At 40.4% G+C, this 23143-nt stretch overlaps 1 protein-coding gene across 1 annotated transcript in view; it reads left to right on the plus strand.

Annotated features, from left to right (window-relative positions):
* The first annotated feature begins 1240 nt into the window (after window positions 1–1240).
* Window positions 1241–23143, plus strand: part of ASCC3 (activating signal cointegrator 1 complex subunit 3) — a 352215-nt gene continuing 330312 nt past the window's right edge. Inside the window, exon 1 of the mRNA XM_088840691.1 lies at window positions 1241–1502. The gene's annotated coding sequence lies outside the window, so the exon portion shown is untranslated. The remainder of the gene's footprint in view (window positions 1503–23143) is intronic.

A 23143-nucleotide genomic window follows, 5' to 3' on the forward strand; every position in this document is an offset into this window, starting at 1 on the left:
AGTTTTTACACATCTGGAGACAGTCCCAGTAGCTTTTGTTCTTCTATGAGAATCTTCCCAAGTTCAGACAGTACTTCATTTGTCATGCTTTTGAGAACTTGTCATCATTTTGCTCTTCTTTGAAATAGTTCCAGCATTTTTGAGGTCTTCTTGAAGTGTTTGATCTAGAACTGAAAGGCAGAAACCGAGAAGTAATGGTTGGGCCAGTGAAATATATAATTGGATCACTACTGGCAGCCTCTATAAAACATGTTCTATGAGGCATCAAGACACATTCCTTACAAGAAAGTGTATGGAAGAGAAAGAAGGAGCCACAACACATTATTAACTCATATCACCTTTGCATGCTTGGCTTTTAGTGAAGAACTGTACACACATGCGAAGAGCTGACTTATTTGCAAAGACCCTGATGTTGGGAAAGACTGAGGACAGGAGGAGAAGGGGACGACAGAGGATGAGATGGTTGGATGCCATCACCGACTCAATGGACATGAGTTTGGCTAAACTCCGGGAGCTAGTGATGGACACGGAGGCCTGGCATGCTGCGGTTCATGGGGACGCAAAGAGTTGGACACGACTGACTGAACTGAACTGAACCGTACACAGACTTGAGGTTAGTTTCTTAACCTCTTCCTGATTTGCAACTGAGCCAGGTAATCTCCAGGCATTTTGTTTCTGGTGGGATTCGTCAGAGAAAAGGACCAACTTAGAAGACATAATTTTGAGAAAAGTAAACAGAATCAGAAAGGTTAAGGAAGGCGGAACGTGAGAGCAAGGAATCAGGCATAAAGTGACCAGTGGCCAGGGTTTCTGGCTGGTGATGACAATGGCAATTAACTTGTTTCTTCGCTCATACGCAGGGCTCCCCTCTCATTTATTTGTAATAAGCATTACTTCCTCCAGGTTTTCGTCGGACACGACTGAGCGACCGAACTGAGCTTGCAGGTCTTCGCCTTAGAAGTGGGCGAGGAGAAGATAAGGCCGATCCAAGTATAATAACCGCAGAAAAGACGCTCAGGTAGTTTGGAGGTGGCAGGAGCGGCGTGGTGACGGCAACCTACACACCCGGAGTCCCAGGATCGTCCACACGCGCGCCCGCCCAGGAGCCCGCCCTCGCAGCGGGCCGGGTCGGATCCGAGCTCCGCGGGCAGGAGGCGGGGCGGCGGCGCGCGCGCGCGCGGGGCGGGGCTGAAGGAGCCGACGTGCGACGTTGGCGCCGCCGCGGGCGGGTGACGTGTAGGCGCGCGCTGCTCCGCCCCCTCCCTGCTAGCCGCGGCCGTGGGTCTGTCTCGCGTCTAGCCGTCTGCGTGGACCCTGCCCCAGGACTGGGAGGCGTCCGGCGAGGCCGGCGTGGAGTGCGGACGGGGACGCGGCGGGGAAGTTGTCCTCTGGCCTTCTCTGCCCTCCGCCCCCCACCCGGCGTGGGAAGTAAAGATCAAACCGAAAGGGAGGGAGGCAGGAGCTGGCGGAGCGGTGGAAAGAGCTTGAAGCGGGGCCGAGAGGTGAGGAGGGGTAGTGGGAGGAGAAGGGACGCTGCGGCCCGGGAAGCCGGCGGGAGGCGGGGCCAGGGCGCCCCAGGTGCGACTGTCCTTCGGCCCCGGAGGCGAGCCCGGACCTGTCATTCCTCTCTGGGCCTGAGACTTTTCCTTGGTCTCCGATAGTCTCGTCCTGCTCATGAAATTTGTAGGTGGGGGTGGGGATCAAAACATGAACACAGCCACATGTTGCCAAGGTGTTAGGCCACAGGGTGATGACCAGATGTGTGCTTTTATCCCCTGTGCGTGAGTAGTTTGTTTTCATTAGTTTTCGTTTTTTCTTTACAAAAATGTAATAACTTTTTCATTTTCTTCACGTGGATTTTGGAGAGAAATCAACTTCCCAGTATTTTTTACTTTCACACTGAACAGTAAATAAACTGGATAGGGAGTGGACCATGGTGAATTGTGGGTGAATTTAGCAATCAAGGAAACTAGAATGTTATTTTGAAGGAAGGGTGTTGTATGTGCGAGCATGCTGCGATGTAGTGGGTACGTGGGCAGTTTTTTTATTTTAAATAGGCTTCTTGCTGCTGCTGCTAAGTCGTTTCAGTCGTGTCCGACTCTGTGCGACCCCCATAGACGGCAGCCCACCAGGCTCCCCCGTTCCTGGGATTCTCCAGGCAAGAACACTGGAGTGGGTTGCCATTCCCTTCTCCAATGCATGAAAGTGAAAAGTGAAAGTGAAGTCGCTCAGTCGTGTCCGACTCTTTGCGACCCCATGGACTGCAGCCTACCAGGCTCCTCCGTCCATGGGATTTTCCAGGCAAGAGTACTGGAGTGGGGTGCCATTGCCTTCCCCAAATAGGCTTCTTGTCACACACTAACTTGTTCACTGATTGCAGTGTGCTCGTGTATTTTGCTCTTCTTTGGTTTAAAAGAAACGTCTTTTTAGCGGTAGCTGAAAGTTTAATACGAATGACATCATACGTGCAGTTCAAACTAGTAATCATATTTTCTTTCCCTAAGTAAAATTAGACTTAAGTAGCTGTTGTCTCCATCACATTTCATGTTTCATAGACTGAAATCATCTTTCCGACCTTTCAGAATGTTCTTAAAAGTTGAGGATTCAGCTTTTGATTCCAGTCTGGATTGTGCTCCTGTTCATATATCTTTTATTTTTAATGGAGGTTATAATAATATTCTTGCATAAGAAAAATGCTCCTTAGAGATGCCAGTTAAGTGTAAGCTAAACAGTGTTATTAGAGTGAATTGGGGCTTCCCTGGTGGCTCAGGCGGTAAAGCATCTGCCTGTAATGCGGGAGACCTGGGTTCAATCCCTGGGTAGGGAAGATCCCCTGGAGAAGGAAATGGCAACCTACTCCAGTACTCTTGCCTGGAAAATTCTATGGATGGAGGAGCCTGGTGGGCTACAGTCCATGCAGTACACAACTAAGCGACTTCACTTTTTTTCTTTAATTTTTCATGGCTTATCGTTGTGATCCCTGCTGTATAGTTTTAGTTTTCTTTCATTCATTATTCACTTATTTATGTCTATGTGCCAGGCACTATGCTAGTCCTAGGCAGTCAAGAGAGACAGGATGTCTGTTCTTAGGAAACTTTCTGTAGTCCTTCCTCCTTCTAATAGAGAGTCTTGATTAGGGTTCCTTCCTCCTCATGCCACGGGTATCTGGTTGACAAAAGCAAGACTTTTTGTGAGAAAAAGTTACTGTCAGTGTTTATATATAAAGTGGCATTGAAAGAGGAGCAGATCATTTTACTTGAACAGCATTACTTGTTTTTGATCAAAAAGATAGTATGCATGCTTGTGTTTTGCTGGTTAAGAGGAGTAAGTTTTCTTTTGGACAAGTTGGCTTAATTATAAAATTCAGAATTAGAAGTCAGTTTCTGCCTGAAAAATAATACTTAAACATTAAAAATGTTCTTAAAGTAATTTGTCCAGTTTTTACGTTGGTCTGTTGGTCTATGTGTTAATAACTTGTAATTCATTAGAGTAATTCATAGTAGTTCTATGCACAAAGCATTTTCATCAGAAATATGTATAATACTTGTTGACTGAAATGAATTTATTGTCCAATAATCCTGTCCATGGGGAAGTAGTTAACATGGGGAAGTAGTTAACATAAACCTTTTAGTACAGAATAGTCTTGGTGTGTTGTTATTGTTCAGTCACTAAGTTGTTTGCCATTCTTTTGTGACCCCGTGGACTGCAGCAAGCCATACTTCTCTGTCTTGATGTGATGTGGCACAGTTTTCAACTTTGAGCAGATATCTACCTGAAACTGAAATTTTAGCAAACACATTTATGGAAAGAAAAAGTGCTTAATTACCGAGGAGGCGAGAATAAAGTATTTGTGTTTGCTCAATTGTGTTCTATTCTTTGTGACCCCCATGCAGTGTTGTCTGCCGGGCTCCTGTGTCTGTGGAATTTTCTAGGCAAGAATACTGGAGTGGGTTGCCGTTTCCTTCTCCAGCGGATCTTTACTACCCACGGATCGAACCCATGTCTCCTGCATTGGCAGGAAGATTCTTTACCATTGAGCTACCTGGGAGTATGTGTTTAATAATTATCCAAAGGCAAACTTTATGTGTCTATCTCCTACATTATACTCTAAAGTTACTTAAAATAGTTACTTATTTATTTTGCCTGGCACATGGTTGACAGACCCATGTAAATGTTCATTCATTCAATATGTACCATCTCATTTGAGTATTTTGTGGTTAGGTGAGCAAGTGAATATTTTTGAGTGAGTTTGTCTACTGTTTGTTCATTTTCCTGCTGTGTTGGCTTATAATAATGTCTTACAGACATATTTATATTTTTGAAACTCTCTGTGTTTTTAAGTTGGTGCTGCTGCTGCTGCTAAGTCACATCAGTCGTGTCCAACTCTGTGCGACCCCATAGACAGCAGCCTACCAGGTTCCCCCGTCCTTGGGATTCTCCAGGCAAGAACACTGGAGTGGGTTGCCGTTTCCTTCTCCAGTGTGTGAAAGTGAAAAGGGAAAGTGAAGTCGCTCAGTCATGTCTGACTCGTAGCGACCCCATGGACTGCAGCCTACCAGGCTCCTCCACCCATGGGATTTTCTAGGCAAGAGTACTGGAGTGGCTTGCCATTGCCTTCTCCGAAAGTTCCGTTCCGTAGCTCAGTCGTGTCCGACTCTTTGCGACCCCGTGGACTGTAGCCTACCAGGCTTCTCCGTCCATGGGATTCTCCAGGCAAGAATACTGGAGTGGGTTACCGTTTCCTTCTCCAGGGGATCTTTCCGACCCAGGGATCGAACCTGGGTCTCCCGCATTGGAGGCAGACGCTTTAACCTCTTAGCCACCAGGGAAGCCCTCTCCGAAAGTTAGTGCAGTTAAACTTATTTGAGTATTCTGGTTTAATCAGATTATTCAGCCTGAAAGGGGCATAAAAAAATCGTTTTGTAACCCTCTTTATTTTATTGATCAGAAAATTGATACCTTGAGAAGTTAGCTGGTTTTCTGCCATCAAACAAATTGGCCTTTGAACTAATTTACCTTTATTTTTATTCTGTTTCTTCCCACTGCATTCTACCTCTAAGAAATTGTTATTTGAGTAGAATAACCCTTGGGGACCTTTGTAAATTAGATTTCCATTTTGTCTTCCTGGTGTTGGAGTTTGGGGCTAGTTTTTCTCCACTTCTGTGATTTCCTCTTCAAGGAGAATTCATAGGAATTGCATTTGTAATCAAAGGTTTGAACTGACATGGAAAATAAGGGTGGGAATTTGGAGAGATACATAATTTAAAAATGTAATATGTAAGAAATTTTCAGGTAATAAGATTCTCAGGATATGTTTTAATAAGATAATTGGGAAGAAATGTTTATATTTGAAGAAGAAAAAGCTACTTATTTAATGACTAAGCCAAAGATTGTCAAACTACTAAATCATAATTTTGGGAAGTGGTGTCTGGAAATGTCTGTTTTCAAGTGAATTTTCAGTGATTCCAGTGCAACCAATTTATATTGTTGAAGGACTTCATGATGAAGCATACGAATTCAAGAACCTCTTAATTATAGATAATATCTATTAAACCAGAACTTCAAAAGAAGGAAGGTAATTTATCTTAGGATTGTGGAATAGTTAGGGAGGCAGTTGATAATGTTTTCCAGCATTTTCAAAGACTTCCTAGGTTAATTTCAAATGAAGTGAGTGACTAGCAAGTTCCTCAGTTGTGTGTAGCTAAGATACGTGGCATATGAATTTGATAAAGGAAAACTACATTCCATTTCAAGGGAGGAAATTTTTGTTTACTGATAAGACAATTTGGGTTTGCAGAAAAATTCTTGAAAGCGCATAAAATGCTCAACAGGCTAATCAAATGTAACAATATAAAAATGGTAAATTCTACTCTTATTTATAAATACAAATAGATATAGCTTCATCTTGATTTAAGAGATTTAATTATAAAAGTCTACATAAGTAATTTATAAGAAGAAATTAATGTTAAGGGCAGGTCACAATTTGCAAAAATGATTTCAGTGCACCTTTTCCCAGGGCATATGCCTTTTCTAAAATGTTCAGTTCAGGTCAGTCGCTCAGTCATGTCCGACTCTTTGTGAGTCATGTCAGACCCTGTGAGTCATGTCCGACCCATGAACTGCAGCACGCCAGGCCTCCCTGTCCACCTACCGTCTTACTTGGGTTTCTCTTACCTTGGATGTGGGGTATCTCTTCGAGGCTGCTCCAGCAAAGTGCAGTCGCTGCTCCTTACCTTGGATGTGGGGTAGCTCCTCTCGGCTGCTGCCCCTGACCTTGGGCGTGGGGTGGCTGCTGCTTTAAGTGGTACCTCTGTCACCAGGGGGGCCCATTAAACATACTTTTTGAGTATCGTTTAAGGAGTAAAGGAAGCTTTCAAAAATATTAGCAATGCTTTTACTCTGGGATTGGAGTAGTAAGGAATAACCTAACAATCACTTCTGGAAGAGTTCACAGTAATACTCTGAGTACACATCATTGAACAGATATTTATTGAGTTCCTTGGCACAGGCCAAGAACTTTGCCAGGTACCAAAGAGAAGAAGATATACATTAGTTATGCCCTTTTGGAGATTATAGTCAAGATGTTGGCTCTGTGAGACTGTTCAATGTAATTCCTTAAGGCAAAGACACATACTAATGCATGGGCACTGACTGCTCTCCTGGCCATCTGAAGTTAGAAAAGTAGAGGCCTTGTCACTGACTTAAAAGGTGAAAAAGCTGTTATCCTAAGTCATAGATTTTGGCAGGCAGCTCAGAAAGAAAACTGAGTGGGCTTTAGAGAGGTTTAAGGTTGCTTGACTTAACACCAAGCTTTGAGAACTCTTCTATTTGTATTTATTAGAAACAAACACTGGAAGAACACAGCTGAAATTCTAAATCCAAGGACTTTTTACTATGTTTCTTGACAGCGTTTGGCATAGTTGACCATATCGCTTGTTTAAAACTTATCCTTCCCTTGTCCTAACCCCAGTTTGGACTTACTTGACCTTCTGCTGTTCAGAATCTCCTTTATAGAACTTACCCCCTCCACCCCTCCATTTTTTCTGTAAAGACTTGTGTATCTCTACCTTCTGCTGTCTTGTCTTCTTTAGTCTTCACATAAATCTTTGGCTGATTTTCTTCTGTTCCCGTGGTATTCCTTATGATTCTCATGTTTGTATTCAGACCTCTCTCCTGACTTCACACGTGCATATTCAGTCCTTGCTGACCATTTCTACTTGAATGTCATATGTACATCTCTGACTCACCCTGTTTGAGATTGAACTCATGATATTCTGGTCTAGTTTTGTGAATTATGTCATCACCTGATCTATCAATGTGGAAGTCAGCTGTGGTTCTCACCTCCTTCCCCACCACAGATAAAAATAATCAGACTAAGCCAAATAGATTTGATTGGATTCCTCCACTTTCCTCTAATTCACTGCCATTACAGTTCAGGAACTCTGATCTCTTTTTCTGGATTACTCTTAACAACCGCATAGTGTCTTTCTGCTTCAGGTCTTGCCTTCCTGTGGTCCATTTTCTTCTCCGCAGTCATGGTGCGTGTGTGCGTGCTTAGTGACTTTAGTCATGTCCAGCTCAGCCCTATGGACCATGGCCTGCCAGGCTCCTCTGTCCATGGGATTCTCCAGGCAAGTAATCCTTATTAAACACAGGTCGAGTCAGTAACTCTTTCGGAGATTTCTTTTACTATTTAAAAGAGTTTCCAAACAACATGACTTACAAGGCACTGATGACCTTGTTCCCACCTGTCTCTCCAGCCCCACCTCCTGCCACATTACATACTCCTTGAGCACTATGCTTCAGTCATCTATTTAGTTCTTTGAATGTGGAATGTTCTCACCTCTCATCAGGAGTATGTGTACCTGACTGACTCCTCATCCCTGTTGTCTAAAGTAAGGAAAGTACTTTTTCTTCCCAGTTTCCTTTTCTGCTAGGCTGGATGCACCTGCTTTGTGTTTTAAAAACACTCCTTACCGCCCTCTTTGAGAGCCAGCAGTCTTATTCTGTATTGAGATAGCTTGTCTAATTGGATTGTCTTCTGCACCAGATTGTGAGATTACCCTCTTGAACTTACTTTTCCACCCTTGGGAACCTGGTGTTTCTCAGGTCATTGTAGCCACCCTCATAGATGGTCAGGTAAGGTGTGTCACCACTGCAGACTTGTCTAATCTTTTACTTTGTGTTCATTCTTCTCATTTAAACTTTTAAAAAGTTAATACCTATTTAAAAATCTGGAGACCTCTTATTAACTTTTAAGAAGATACAATATTTACCGGAAGAGTTAGGGAAGACAGATATTTGAATATTCAGAGTAGTGTTTCCAAATACAGGCTGCAGAGTTAAATTTTAATTTCAGGTAAACAATAGCTATTTTTTTTTTTTTAGTATAACTATATCCCATATAAGTATGTCTCAAATACTGCATAGGACATATTATACTAAAAGAATGATTTGTTAAACAAGCTGAAATTCAAATTTAACCCTGAATTTTATATTTTTATATGGCAACTGTAACTTACAAAAAAATTTTATGTGATTCTTAGTCTGAGAACATAGACACAAAAGTAGATTGGGTCTCTTGAAAATGTAATCTTGATGTTAATCATACATTAACTCCAATGATCAAGAAGAGTGAGGTGTCTCAAGAAACTGATGCTGTGCCTGAATATTTTTTTAAAATATAAGTTGAACAATGGCAAGAGAGTACACAAACTAAGAATGAATTAAAGAAAAGTGACTTTGTAGAACCTGTGATTGTGTATCCTTGAAGAAATACTGAGGTTAGCGAAAACAGTTTTTAAGCTACATTTAGTAGTGTATTTCTTGAGGCAATTACTAGGATGTTAAAAGAGAAAACAGATTTAATTAACTGCTAAATTCCCTCCTTTATGCTAAGGAGAATGGAGAATGGACTCTGGATTGGAAATGGCAGAATTGATTTGGTTAAGTGGAATTGAAGTACATTATGGGTAGCAATATTAAAAGAGCGCCCAGGTGTTCAATGTTAAGTCTCATAAGCCAGAGCATTTTCGGTAATGCTTTCAGAACCTGCGATTTGCTAGACATTCAGTTTGATGCTTTCACTACTCTTCTGTCTCTTATTAGGCTTCTGTGTTTATTTAAAACTTAATTAGGGAGGGAGGTTCAAGTGGGCTATACATATACCTGTGGCTGATTCATGTGAATGTATGGAAGAAACCAACACAATATTGTAAAACAATTATCCTTCAGTTAAAAATAAAGAAACTTAATTAAAACTTTAATTTTGATATATTTCCAGAATATGGAGAATGTTCAGAAAATAATGTAACACACATTGCCATGCAGATTTGGCAAGGAGTAATTTTTGCCTTGCTTCAATTCTCTTGAAAAGTGTTGCTAATTTTTTTTTTCTCTTTTGCCACTTCTCTGCTGCCTCTCAATCCATTACCTTGAAGCTGGTGTATAAAGTTCTCATACATGTTTCTACATACTTCTGTGTGACAGGATATAAACCAACGCTTAATGAGGGGTATTGGTGTAAAGAAATGGTACTGATTACCTTGGTGAAGAGAACATTTAAAGTAAGATGACAGGTTTATATGTAGAAGTCACTTATGTGAAAAGAGTACTTAACTTTGAAAACTCACTGACATTAGACAGTACAGATAATTTTTTTAAAAGTACTTTTAAGATCAGAAATCAACATCTAGTACTTAGTGACCCAGATACTTTGTGATTTATACTTACATGGAGATTTTTATAAACCACTGAAAAACACTGATGTTCATCCTGCACAGATGTCATTTTTATTAAACAATCAATAACTACAATGATTTTCCTGGTATCTTTACTGTAAAAATGGTTAACTAGCGATCTTTAGAGAAATGACTTTCACTATTTAACATTTTGTAAATGGCACATCCCATAATACTTAAGACAGCAGAGAAAGTGAATTTAAAAAATATGTTCTTGTGTTTTGATGTTTTTTGAAGCATGTTTCCTTAGTAATTATGTTCTAAAAAAGGTTGGAGATGTCATTGTCAAAACTTTTTTTTTCTCTGAAATGTAGTCTATGTAATTCGTTGGTAAGAAATATGGCTTAGCAAGTTAGAATATAAGAAAGAAGGAGAAATACGGGTCTGACCCTTTCAGACATTTCAGTTTAGGAAGCTGTGAGTAACAGAGTATGGAGTGAGAGTTCAGCTCAGAACAGGGCACACAGAAAGTATTCTTATTTACTGTATTTGTCAGGGTACATTTCTGACTAATACAGAGTGAAAAAGAGTACCCTTTCTTAGTAATTAAGTTTTTAATTCAATAAGATTGAAACAAACAGTTCAGACCAAAATATTAAATAATGGTCCTGGCAATACATTCTTTCAGAAAGACTAAGTAAAGCACGCATTACATTAAATAACATGTAACTACGATAAAATTCTTATTATGTATTCTAGTTTGTAATGCCCAATGAGTTAGTAATTTCCTTTTCTGTTTTTATATTTCTTGTTTACAACATAAATTCACCTCAGTCCTATTGTGACTGCCTACTTTTTCTCTACTTCAGAGAGAGGGGTAGAGATTTCATCTGCTATTTCGAGGTATGTGCCAACTTCTTTTACATAGTGTAGAGTTAGGGCTATTCAAGAATTTACTCTACACAAAATAGTAAATAAAGATCAAAGCCATTTACTCTTTGATAAATTATTTTTTTTTTAGCATTTGGATTGTATAATCCTAGTTATTTGCATGTAAAAACTATCAGATTTCTAAAAGATCACTGGAGCTCATATTTGGGAATGTGGCAGTGTTCCATATAACTGTATAGAGGAACAAGTGTACAAGGTCAGGAAAATGCTTTCTCTAAACAGCTAAAGCTGATTCCAGAGCATCACTTGAGTTTTGGGTTTGGTGTATGAGGGTACCTTATGAGAAGTTTCAGTTAAATTAATCTTTTCAGGGCTCATTAGGGGACAGGAACAGAGTCCCTGACTCGGTCTTTCCAAAGGCCCATAGATTGGGGTGTAACGAGAATTTTGCCTTTTTCAGATAATTTGGGCTGCAACCTTTTCCACTGGAATGAAAGGAAAATATGTATTGCCTTGTATGTAGTGGGTCTGCGCCACGCATATGTGCTGGTTTGCTCCTTGTGGGGTGTTCTTTCTGACTATTCTTCTTCTCATCTGTGCTGATATGTTATCCTTGCCATTTTTGTCCCAGGAATATTTAAAAGAAAGGCTTTTCTTATCCTTTGTTAAAAGTAAAATTAACATAACCTTGGAGGTCTTCTGTGGACTCTTAGATTAATAGTTATGAATCTGTCTAGGTTTTCTCCCCCATCTGTGGTTGGTAAACCTGGAGTTAATGTAAGTAAGTAGTTGGAGGGAAAAGTTAGAGAACAAGAATCTTATAAATATAAATTTTATTCTTAACAAGCCATTATAGATTTTGATTCATATGAAAGGTGTATATGTTGTTGTTCGTTGTTCAGTTGCTAAGTTGTGTCCGACTCTTTGGGACCCCATGAACTGCAGGACATTAGGCTTCCCTGTTCTTCACTATCTCCCAGAATTTGCTCAGACTCATGTCCATTGAGTCAGTGATGCCATCCAACCGTCTCATCCTCTGTTGCCCCCTTTTTTTCCTGTCCTTAATCTTTCCTAGCATCAGGGTCTTTTCCAGTGAGTTGATTCTTTGCATCAGGTGGCCAGAGTATTGGAGCTTCAGCATCAGTCCTTCCAGTGAATATTCAGAGTTGATTTCCTGTAAGACGACTGGTTTAATCTCTTTGCTATCGAAGGGACTCTTAAGAGTCTTCTCTAACACCGCAATTCAAAAGCATCAGCTCTTCGGCGCTTTTCTTTCTTTATGGTCCAACTCTCACATCCGTACCTGACTACTGGAAAAACCATAGCTTTGTCTATATGGACCTTTGTTGGCAAAGTAATGTCTCTACTTTTTAACACGCTAAGTTTGTCATACTGTTTCTTCCAAGGAGCAAGCATCTTTTAATTTCGTGGCTGCAGTCACCATCTGCAGTGATTTTGGAGTCCAGGAAAATAAAGTCTATCACTATTTCCACTTTTCCCCCATCTATTTGACATGAAGCGATGGGACCAGATGCCATGATCTTAGTTTTCTGAATGTTGAGTTTTAAGCCAGCTTTTTCGCTCTCCTCTTTGACCTCATCAAGAGGCTCTTTAGTTCCTTTTTACTTTCTGCCATTAGAGTGGTATCATTTGCATATCTGAGGTTGTTCATATTTTTTCTGGCAGTCTTGATTCCAGCTTGTGCTTCTTCCAGCCCAGCATTTCTCATGATGTACTGTGCATATAAGTTAAATAAGCAGGGTGACAATATACAGCCTTGACGTACTCCTTTCCCAATTTGGAACCAGTCTGTTGTCCCATGGCCAGTTCTGACTGTTGCTTATTGACCTGCATACAGATTTCTCAATGAGACAGGTAAAGTGGTCTGGTATTCCCATCTCTTTAAGAATTTTCCACAGTTTGTTGTGATTCACATAGTCAAGGGCTTTAGCGTAGTCAATGAAACACTTTTTTTTTTTTTAATTCCTTTGCTTTTTCTATGATCCAGTGGATGTTGGCAATTTGATCTCTGGTTCCTCTGCCTTTTCTAAATCCAGCTTGTACATCTGAAATTTCTCTGTTTACATGCTGTTGAAGCCTTGCTTGAAGGATTTTGAGCATTACATTGCTAGCCTATGAAATGAGCGCAATTGTATGGTAGTTTGAACATTCTCTGGCATTGCCTTTCTTTGGGATTGGAATGAAAAGTGACCGTTTCCACTGCTGAGTTTTCCAAACTTGTTGGCATATTGGAAAAAAACGTGTATGTACTTATTTATCTTTCCTGTGCTTTCTCAGTTCTCCATGTTCCAGGTGTGTTTCCTAATTTGATTGGAAACCATTCAGGAGCCATTGCTTCTTGCTTAAGAATGAGTTAAGATCTAAAGTGAACTTGTTTGGTGAAGATTATGAATAGTTACAAATTTCCCTTGAAAATCCTTTAGGAAGACACCAGGTTGTCAAAACCTACTGTCTCTCAATATGTCATATGCAGCCACATTTTTCCTCCAAACTTGGAACATATCATAGTTTCTGAGGATGAACAAGATGAAAAAGTTGGCTTGTGTTTAATGGCCATGTTATATATTTTTTTTAAAAAGGGAACTTGGTTTTAAACCTTGGAGTCCTGCGCTACAGCAGGATTCTCAGTTGGATATGCATGTAGTTATTGAAACAGACTTAAGGGAGCATCATATTCTTGTTGCTCACCCCCGTTCACTCAAGAGCATGTATTGAGTATGTGAAATAGTGAACAGAATCTCTAGCATTATTGTTTGTGTCTGTCTGTACCTTGTATTTGGTCTCCTTTGTTTGATTCAAATTGGAGAAGGCAATGGCAACCCACTCCAGTACTCTTGCCTGGAAAATTCCATGGATGGAGGAGCCTGGTAGGCTGCAGTCCATGGGGTCGCTGAGTCGGACACGACTGAGCAACTTCACTTTCACTTTCCACTTTCATGCATTGGAGAAGGAAATGGCAGCCCACTCCAGTGTTTTTGCCTGGAGAATCCCAGGGACGGGGGAGCCTGGTGGGCTGCCGTCTATGGGGTCGCTTAGAGTCGGACACGACTGAAGCAACTTAGCAGCAGCAGCAAGATGTGACTTCACATTAACCTATTGGTGGCATAAGGTACAAGACAAGTAAGGAATAAAACTTCAGTACAAGTAACTAAATTTTTTCTTTAGCATTTACCATGAAAAAAATCACCCCCTTTTGAAATGGTATAATAGAGGATTTTATATGTGTGTATCTTATTTTTCTGAATTCTGATTTTAACTATTAATTATATCTATATCACAACTTGATTTTTTTAGACAGGTGAATTAAAATGCAAATATTTCAGCTTATTTTTTATAAAAGGTATCGTATGTGGGCATATAATTCTGTTTTAGCTATTGAAATCTTAAATTCTAATTTTTGCTACATTGACGGCCTCATCCATCTTTGCAGTGTTTTTATCCCTTACCTACATTATATCTCTTTTACTTTTATTTTCCCCTCCTGTTAATTACCTGGTATTCATGATCACCAGCAAGCAATTGCTTGACTTTATACTCATTAGGAAATATAGTTTGTTTCTTCTTGAGCTTTGTTGATGGTAAGGTCAAACTTTTGCCTCTGTCTTCAAAAATTCCATCTCACTTTATTTTGACTCGTTTTGGATCTTAAAGAAAATAGGAGTCATTTGGTAGAACTGTCTTTTACCATATTTTTTCCTCTTCCTATTTACCTTCTGCTTCCCTTATAAATGTGCGTGCACTTCTTCTCACCCATCCCTCCACGCTCCTTCTATCCAAGTGGTATATCTAGACCTGTGATTGTCTCTCTTGCTCTCAGGGACCCTACTCTCCTAAGTCATGTTCGTAGTCTTTCCTTTGGTTATTCAGTCTGTCTTTATTGGCTCTCATCTGATTTATAGAACTGTGCTGAACTCTCTCTTGTATTACTAAAAAGTCTCGAGCCTATGTTTTCACTGTTTCTTGCTTTTTCCTCTCAACCACGTTCCTTGAAAGAGTCGCTAGTACCCATTTTCTTCCTGTTTATGTTTCACCTACTGAAATATGCTTTCTTCTACCATTTTTTTTGAAAATGTGTGTAGTAAAGTCATCTAAGACTTTAGTGGCTGAGTGCACTGGACTATGTAGCATAACATTTGAAACCTTTTCTTTTGAAACCACTTTCTTCATATGGCAGCTCTTTGTTGATCCTTTAGGACTCTGTCCTTGACCCTCTACTGTTTACTCTCAAGAGATTTTTAGGGATACATGGATGGGTTTCTTGGCTTTCATGCATCCTCTGAAATGAATTACAGAATGTTTATATGTGTGTATGTCTTTTTTCTTAGGAAGAGAGTCTGCAGGTTTATATAAATAATTTGACAGAAAGGAGTATGTTCAACCATGCTTTTAACTAAGTTGAAGGGATAACACTAAATTCTGCCCTTCTAGCCCCAGACCTCTGATCAGATCAGATCAGTCGCTCAGTTGTGTCCGACTCTCCGCGACCCCATGAATCACAGCACGCCAGGCCTCCCTGTCCATCACCAACTCCCGGAGTACACTCAAACTCATGTCCACAGAGTCGGTGATGCCATCCAGCCATCTCATTCTCCGTCGTCCCCTTCTCCTCCCGCCCCCAACCTTTCCCAGCATCAGAGTCTTTTCCAGTGAGTCAACTCGTCGCATGAGGTGGCCAAAGTATTGCAGTTTCAGCTTTAGCATCAGTCCCTCCAATGAACATCCAGGATTGATCTCCTCTAGAATGGACTGGTTGGATCTCCTTGCAGTATAAGGGACTCTCAAGAGTCTTCTCCAACACCACAGTTCAAAAGCATCGATTCTTCGGTGATCAGCCTTCTTCACAGTCCAACTCTCACATCCATACATGACCACGGGAAAAACCATTGCCTTGACTAGACGGACCTTTGTTGGCAAAGTAATGTCTCTGCTTTTTAATATACTATCAAGGTTGGTCATAACTTTCCTTCCAAGGAGCAAGCGTCTTTTAATTTCATGGCTGCAGTCAGCATCTGCAGTGATTTTGGAGCCCAAAAAAATAAAGTCTGACACTGTTTCCACTGTTTTTCCATCTATTTCCCATGAAGTGATGGGACCAGATGCTATGATCTTTGTTTTCTGAATGTTGAGCTTCAAGCCAACCTTTTCACTCTCCTCTTTCACTTTCATCAAGAGGCTTTTGAGTTCCTCTTCACTTTCTGCCATAAGGGTAGTGTCATCTGCATATCTGAGGTTATTGATATTTCTCCCAGCAATCTTGATTCCAGCTTGTGCTTCTTCCAGCCCAGCGTTCCTCATGATGTACTCTGCATATAAGTTAAATAAGCAAGGTGACAATATACAACCTTGACGTACACCTTTTCCTATTTGGAACCAGTCTGTTGTTCCATGTCCAGTTCTAACTGTTGCTTCCTGACCTGCATACAGGTTTCTCAAGAGGCAGGTCAGGTGGTCTGGGATTCCCATCTCTTTTAGAATGTTCCACAGTTTATTGTGATCGACACAGTCAAAGGCTTTGGCATAGTCAATGAAGCAGAAATGGATGTTTTTCTGAAACTCTCTTGCTTTCTCCATGATCCAGCGGATGTTGGCAATTTGATCTCTGATGCCTCTGCCTTTTCTAAAACCTGCTTGAACATCTGGGAGTTCACGGTTTACATACTGCTGAAGCCTGGCTTGGAGAATTTTGAACATGACTTTACTAGCGTGTGAGATGAGTGCAATTGTGCGGTAGTTTGAGCATTCTTTGGCATTGCCTTTCTTTGGGATTGGAATGAAGACTGACCTCTTCCAGTCCTGTGGCCACTGCTGAGTTTTCCAAATCTGCTGGCATATTGAGTGCAGCACTTTCACAGCATCATCTTTCAAAACTTGAAATAGCTCAAGTGGAATTCCATCACCTCCACTAGCTTTGTTCGTAGTGATGCTTTCTAAGGCCCACTTGACTTCACATTCCAAGATGTCTGGCTCTAGGTCAGTGATCACATGGACCACATGGACCACAGCCGAATGTGGTCCACTGGAGAAGGGAAAGACCTCTGATAGGAAACCCTAAACCGTACATCCCACTTGATGGCCCATGGTCAAAATTTTCCAAAGCAGAACTAATCATCTTTCCTTTTCCAGTGTGCCTTCTCTGCATACACACTCTGCTGTTCTGCCTTTCCTGAGCCAGAAGGGTGGGTGTCCCTGCCTCTTTCACCTTCATCTTCACATCCTGTCCGTGAATTTATTCTGTCTTCCAAATAAAAACATTTCTCAAATCCATTCTTTTCTGTCTTTTCTTCCTTCAGTTGTAGCCTCTGTCTTTCACCTAGTTTATTGAAATAAATTTCCAAATAATTTGATTGTCTCCAATTTGACCTCACCTTTAATCTGTTCACTACACTTAAATCTGAGTCATTTTTCTACAGTGTTACATTTTTTAGCAGGATAAAAAGTGTTTAGATTGAGACATGCTGTTGGGTCCCTGCTTACATCTTTAATTTCATGAGTCTCCAAATGCACTATTTTATAGGTTTTCTTTTAAAGCAATGATCTGTTGGTTTAGTTTTCCTCTTTATATATTTACCACGGAATAACCTTTTTTTCCTCGATCAGACCAACTCACTCAAGTCCTTTAAATCTGTTTCCTTCCTTCTTACCTACTTTCGTTTCCACCCTCTTAGGTGTTTCTCCCTTGTCTTCCTACAGTTATATCTGCATAATTATTGCAGCTGTTTTTCTTTCTTTTCAGCTATATTGTATACTTGTTATCTAGAGCAAGAGACAGTCATACCAGAACTGTTTTTTCTCCCCCGCCCCTTTTTAATCTCTAGATCCTTGCAGTGTATCTAATACATTGTGGGTGATCTATAGATATTTGGTGATTAAATGAATAACCATAAGATTTAAAATTTGTTTTCTCAATTTGACCTTTATGCATTTCAGTTCAGTTCAGTTCAGTTCAGTCGCTCAGCCGTGTCCGACTCTCCGCGACCCCATGAATCACAGCACGCCAGGCCTCCCTGTCCATCACCAACTCCCGGAGCACACTCAAACTCATGTCCACAGAGTCGGTGATGCCATCCAGCCATCTCATTCTCCGTCGTCCCCTTCTCCTCCCGCCCCCAACCTTTCCCAGCATCAGAGTCTTTTCCAGTGAGTCAACTCGTCGCATGAGGTGGCCAAAGTATTGCAGTTTCAGCTTTAGCATCAGTCCCTCCAATGAACATCCAGGATTGATCTCCTCTAGAATGGACTGGTTGGATCTCCTTGCAGTATAAGGGACTCTCAAGAGTCTTCTCCAACACCACAGTTCAAAAGCATCGATTCTTCGGCGATCAGCTTTCTTCACAGTCCAACTCTCACATCCATACATGACCACGGGAAAAAGCATTGCCTTGACTAGACTAGACTATGCATTTCAGATACCCTTAAATGTTTGGTGATCTTTTTACCGGTATAGGATACAATGGCTTTTGAAGAATAGAGTTCTGTAAGCCTTATATATACCCAGTGCTTAACACAGTTCCTGCTAGATAGGAAATACTAAAATATTTGTGAATAAATGATTTATAGGTAACTATGAAGAAGTGAACTATTATATTTTACAGTGTTGGTCATTTAACTTGAGGAATAAAATAGATAAAACCAAATTGAAAAAATCAAGGAATGTGCTTTACTTCATTTTTTGAGAAGTATAATTCATAGTGATTATTTTGATGATCTCTCAGGGAGCTTTAAAGTTTCCTGTTAGTGTAGAGTCTAACAGTGTGACCTCATTACCAGGCCCTACTATTATTAGATCTCTTCTTAGAGTTTGGGTGTGAGCAGTTTGTTGTTTTGTTAGGATTTGTTGGATTGGTGAATTAGAATAAAAATCAATGAAGTCTTACTCCTTGCTTTTTAAAGAGAGGGACAGGACATTCAGATTACTGTGAGGTATGTCAAAATAATGAAAGTAGTGATGTCAATGGCAAGCCACTCCAGTACTCTTGCCTAGAAAATCCCATGGATGGAGGAGCCTGGTAGGCTGCAGTCCGTGGGGCCGCTAAGGGTCGGACACGACTGAGCGACTTCACTTTCACTTTTCACTTTCACACATTGGAGAAGGAAATGGCAACCCACTCCAGTGTTCTTGCCTGGAGAATCCCAGGGACGGGGGAGCCTGGTGGGCTTCTGTCTATGGGGTCACACAGAGTCGGACACGACTGAAGTGACACAGCAGCAGCAGCAGCAGCAGTGATGTCAAACTGTTAATTCTTAGGACCTTGCCTGAGGTAGAATAGCCCATGTATCACATGTCTCTTGTTCTGATATTGTATTTTGAAAGCACTAAGGTGTATGGTTAAAAAGTAGGTTCTGAGGCAGAATACTGTTCAGTTTAGTGTCAAGACCTTTCTTTAAAGATGTCTGACTTCTGTCAGTCATCATGAATAGAATTCTTATCTTTGAATAGAATTCTCTCAATCTAGGTAGAGAATTTAAACTCCAGTGCCCTAAGGCATACATTTTATGCTTTACTACTCAATGGATGATATTAACTATGTTCCATCTGTAGGAGAATTGAGAAAAAAGTCACTCAGTTCACTTTCAGTAAGACTTCTCTCACAGAGCCTCATTGAGAGACTGCTGGGAAATAGATTGTGCACCTAACTTAAGCCGCTGAATTCTTAATATAGGTGGAAACTTTGTGGTTACTGTTGGTTTGAGACAGGACTGAGATGGTAACTTCAGATTAAAAGATACCACCTCTGAAACAGTGGTTCTCCAAGTGTGGTACTAGACTTGCTGCATCACTGGGGAACTTGCTGGGAAGATAAGATCCTTGTGTCCCATCTCAGTGCCATCTGGTCTGCTGAATAGAAGATTGGGGGTGAAAAGTGGGGAGGTGAAGCTCAGCAGTTTGAGAAGCCCTCTGGATGATTGTGGTGCACACTAAAGTCTTAGAACCTCAGTGCTGTGTTCACGTACTCTTGCTTTCATTTATTCTTCCAAATGCTCCAGAAAGTATGCTGTGTCGTGTTAGAAAACTCCCAGTGTGACTCTTTGAATCATCTCATTTCCAGAAATGTTCTCCTAAATTGATTCCCAGTGGGTAGCTAAAATTTACAGTCAGCCAGTGAGGGAGTTTATTTGCAAATTGGATCATTTTACTTTTCTGACTGAAATTCTTTATTGTGATGTGGAGAATCCAGCTGGTTTTTACCTCACCCGAATCATACCCTTTACTTACAGATTTGCAATGCAAACAACTATGTTTTTTTAATCTTTTGTGTTTCTGATTTCTAATCTAATTGTATTTTATTCAGAAAATGTGAACTATATCTGGAATCAGCAGATTAATTTGGTTACCCTGAGCCCAAGAATGATTTTAAAAAAAAAAGAATATACAGCAGAGGCTTCCTGCCAAACCTAAAATATTTGCTCTTTTTCTGCAAAGTTTGTTGACCACCAGTCTATACAATACTTAACTTTTTGACATCTGTTGAGATTTACTTTATGGCCTGGTATACATAGGGCATTTAAAATTGTTACAAATGTACTTGAAAAGAATATATATTTTCATTTATCTTAGGTTAAATTTACTAATTTCACTGCTTAACTGCGGTTTTTGTTTTTCGTTGAAGTTGATTTGACCTATCAATAATTGATCGATTATTCAACTTTCACTTTGATGTTGGACTTGTTACTTTTTTTCCGGAAGTCTGTTTAATTTATGTTGAGGCCTGTGGAGGTTTAATTAATTTTCATTGGGGCATGCAAATTCAAAATTTTTATGCCTTAGTGAGCTATATCTTCTAATGTTATATAGAGAGGTTTTTTTTTCCCTATCCCTAATAATACCTTTTGTTTTAAAGTCTGTTTTATCTGATCTGATGCTATTGATACAGCCACTCACTACTTTTGGTTATTATTTACAGGAGGATCTTATTCCATCTTTTAACTTTCAACCTTTCTTTGTCCTGTTTTAGGTATAGCTCTAGTGTTTACTTGATTGCTGTTTAGTAATTCAGGCTGTCAATCTTTTGGGTGTTAAGATTAATTTATTTATATTTATTGTGAGTATTGATATATTTGGCCTTCTTTCTCTTTGATCTACTTGATTTATTCTTGGTTTAGTTGTAAGAGCATACTGAGTTATTCAGATCTCTCTCTCTTGCAGATCACCACTTTTGTTTTCACTGTATCTAATCTATTATTTAATTCATTATCGATTGTTTTTTAAGTATGTAGTTTTGTTTCTAAAAGTTATATTTTCAAATTTGCCTAGTCATTGTCGTATTCTTCATTTTTAAAAAATTCTCATATTTTAAACATTTCATACAATTTTTTTATATCTAATTAATATAGGAACTGGAGATTTTACTGAGTATCAAATTTTGTGATACTTCAAGGGTGTATGCAGTCAAGAAGAGCAGAAACAGGGAGTGGTCTGAGGCATCCTGTATGGTCTCCTAGTTCCTATTCCAGTCCCATTAATGGACAGATACTCTCTGGCCCAGAATAATTCTTGAGGTCTCTTAATTGAGGTGTGTAGGTTTTTTCACATGGTGGGAAGTGCTTGGGTTACAGAATATCTCTATTTTAAACTCTGGAGTGGTATCTTATAAGCTCTGCCCTATTGACATTTGGGGCTAGATAATTCTTTATTGTGAGGAGGCTGTCCTGTGCCTTACAGTGTGTTCAGCAGCGTCCCTACCCACCAGAAGATAGTTGTACCCACCCAACTCCCCAGTGACCTAAAGTGTCACCAGATATTGCCAAATGTCCCAAGTGGGGCAAAATTATTTTTCTTTTTTTTTTTTCTCTTTTTATTTATTTATTTATTTTTTATTGGAGGCTAATTATTTTACAATATTATATTGGTTGGTTTTACCATACGTTGACATGAATCCGCCCCGGGTGTACATGAGTCCCCCTCCTGAACCCCCCTCCCACCTCCCTCCTCCCTTTATCCTCCCTCTGGGTCATCCCCGCACACCAGCCCCGAGCATCCTGTAGCATGCATCGACCCTGAACTGGTGATTCGTTTCACATATGACAACATACATGTTTCAATGCCGTTCTCCCAAATCATCCCACCCTCACCCTCTCCCACAGAGTCCCAAAGACTGTTTTATACATCTGTGTCTCTTTTGCTGTCTTGTATACAGGGTTATCATTTGCATCTTTCTAAATTCCATATATATGCGTTAGTATACTGTATTGGTGTTTTTCTTTCTGGCTTACTTCACTCTGTATAATAGGCTCCAGTTTCATCCACCTCATTAGAACTGATTCAAATGCATTCTTTTTAATGGCTGACTAATACTCCATTGTGTATATGTACCAAAGCTTTCTTATCCATTCGTCTGCAGATGGACATCTAGGTTGCTTCCATGTCCTGGCTATTATAAACAGTGCTGCAGTGAACATTGGAGTACATGTGTCTCTTTCAATTCTGGTTTCCTCGGTGTGTATGCCCAGGAGTGCGATCGCTGGATCATATGGCAGTTCTATTTCCAGTTTTTTCAGGCATCTCCACACTGTTCTCCATAGTGGCTGTACTAGTTTGCATTTCCACCAACAGTGTAAGAGGGTTCCCTTCTCTCCATACCCTCTCCAGCATTTATTGCATGTAGACTTTTGGATAGCAGCCATTCTGACTGGTGTGAAATGGTATCTGATTGTGGTTTTAAAATTATTTCTTTTTGACAACTTTCATAGCTTGGGCTTCCCTGGTAGCACTTGTGGTAAAGAACCCACCTGCCAACGCAGGAGACACAAGATGCAGGTTCGATCCATGGGTTGGGAAGATCCCCTGGAGAAGGGCTTGGTAACCCACTCCTATACTCCTACCTGGGAAATCCCATGGACAGAGGGGCCTGGTGCGCTACAGTCCATGGAGTTGCAAAAAGTTGACCATGACTGAGCACACACGCACATAGCTTATGTGGCATTCTCCAGGGAGCCACGCTTTATAAATGTGTATATTGTAGTTTTATTATAGTAAGCAATCTTAAACCAAGATAGTCCTCTAAGAGTATTCCAAAGTTGAGGACTCTCTTCATAGTAAATAGTCTATCTGCCAGAAGACTAGTTGTTCAGTTGTTAGAATATAAATAAGGAGATTAGATCAGATCAGCTGACTTTTTTCTTTGCCTGGGAGTTCTCCCCTTCCTCAGCTGCTCTGATTGTTTTCTGATTCTTTAGTCTTCCCGTTACCATGATTTCTTTTTCTTAGTTTTTCATTCTTCTGTTTTAACCAAATAATTGTTGTTGTTTAGTTGCTAAGTTGTGTCCGACTCTTTGCGATCCCATGGACTGTAGCCCACCAGGTCCATCTGTCCATGGGATTTCCCAGGCAAGAATATTAGAATATTGGAGTGGGTTGCCATTTCCTTCTCCAAGGGATCTTCCCAACTCAGGGATTGAACCCACATCTGCATTGGCAGATTCTTTACAACTGAGCCACCAGGGAGGCCCAACCAAGACATTAGTGACTGCCAAACATATTGCTTTACTGTTGTGTTTGCCAGTGGAGATGAGTGAAATGAAGGTTTTTTTTTTTTTTTTTGGTCATGAAGCTT

This window comes from Moschus berezovskii, chromosome 10 (genome assembly GCF_049115385.1).
Source record: "Moschus berezovskii isolate FMDL1 chromosome 10, NW_MosBer_1.0, whole genome shotgun sequence".
NCBI lineage: Eukaryota > Metazoa > Chordata > Mammalia > Artiodactyla > Moschidae > Moschus > Moschus berezovskii.